The sequence below is a fragment of the Marmota marmota genome, unplaced genomic scaffold, assembly GCF_001458135.2.
Source record: "Marmota marmota marmota unplaced genomic scaffold, marMar, whole genome shotgun sequence".
Lineage (NCBI taxonomy): Eukaryota > Metazoa > Chordata > Mammalia > Rodentia > Sciuridae > Marmota > Marmota marmota.
The window spans coordinates 27,050,954-27,052,419 of NW_026000101.1; the positions used below are offsets into that span (position 1 = coordinate 27,050,954).

A 1,466-nucleotide genomic window follows, 5' to 3' on the forward strand; every position below is an offset into this window, starting at 1 on the left:
TGGTGCAAACTTTCATTTAAAGGAGGAAGTAGGACTCTTTTTTTCTGACTCCCACTTTTATGGCATACAAGTCAAAGACTTGCTGTTTATAAGGATCTTCCTGGATCTCCTGGGAAATTATCACCAGTATTTTATGCTGAAATCTGTCTGCTGTCCTTAAAAATCAATGGTAGTTCTGTCGTAGCTACCTACATTGTGAAAAAGAGGCACTTCTAATACTTACTAAATATTTAGCGTGTGGCAAATATAGTGCTAAGTTTTTTTTGTTGTTTTTTTTTTTTTTTTACTGGTACCCTCTTATTTAATAAGGATAAGCAATTTGAATATCCCACATTTACAGATTTGGGAACTGAGGTTCAACAGATTTAATATTCTGAAGTTCATGTGTATGTTTGGCAGAGTCTTGGTTTGAATCTGGGCCTGTGGATGCTAGAACATGTGATTTTTTTTTTAAGAAAAAGAGTTTTATTAGGACGAGGAAGAGGAAAATGACTGTGTGTTAACTTGAACAGCTAGGTTGCACAAGAAAGGATCTAGAAATCTGATGTCCTTCAAGACTTGTATAGACGCCTGCACTTATCTGCACCTTGTTCTTTCCTCAGACCTGTGGGCTGGGAGAAAAAAAAAGACATTTCAAACAACTGATCCTTCTTCCCTTTTCCATTTACAAAAATTCTGATCATCCCTCAGACAGTTCTTTCTGGAACAAGCTCTCCTCTTCTCCCCCAGCCACCCCCAGTGGGTTCACCTTTACAGGCTCTGGGACTCGGACAGGAAGTAAGACGTGTGAAATGTTTCTTCACTGGGAGAATGTGATTTTAATCACTGCATTATACTGACTTGACTGAGATCAAAAGTTTACTTATCTCACCAAAAAAAGATTGAAGAAGAACAATTTTATAGTCTTGGGGATTTTTTTTTTTTTTTTTTTTTGCAATCTATGCCTCTAAAAAGCTAGCTTTATGCTTTATAAAAGACAAAGATTTAGCTATAAAAATGTCTAAGTACTTATGTCATACCTGCCTGTCCAACTGAAGATAAACACAGACTGGATATACTTAAATATTTCTATAAAGAAACATCAACTGATAGCAAGATTAGGCAAACATGAGCCTTAACAAATGTTCTAGTAACTTCTTTCCTAAGTTCTGGATGCCTATATGTACTCCCTAGATCTAAGTTTTGGAAACAGCCTTAAATGTCATCCCATCAAGACTCTCCAACAGTTAATTTTATGTCAACTTCACTAAGCTACAAGGTACCTATGTACTTGGTCAAATATTATTGTGGGGGTTATAGTCAGCTTTTTATTTCTGTAATGTAATATCTGAGATAGTTATCTCATAAGATGGAAAGGTTTATTTTGGTGCTCTGGTTTTATAGATTTTTGTCTATGGTCACTTGACTACATTGCCTTTGGGCTGGTGGTGAGTCAGCACAGCATGGCCAGGAACATGTGGCCAAGT

At 36.5% G+C, this 1,466-nt stretch overlaps 1 non-coding gene across 1 annotated transcript; it reads right to left on the bottom strand.

The window, feature by feature from the left end:
- Nucleotides 1–681: 681 nt before the first annotated feature.
- LOC125610733 lies at nt 682–808 on the bottom strand. The gene has a single exon (XR_007340733.1). It is a non-coding gene; the product is annotated as a small nucleolar RNA SNORD22 (small nucleolar RNA).
- Between the last annotated feature and the right edge of the window lie 658 nt (nt 809–1,466).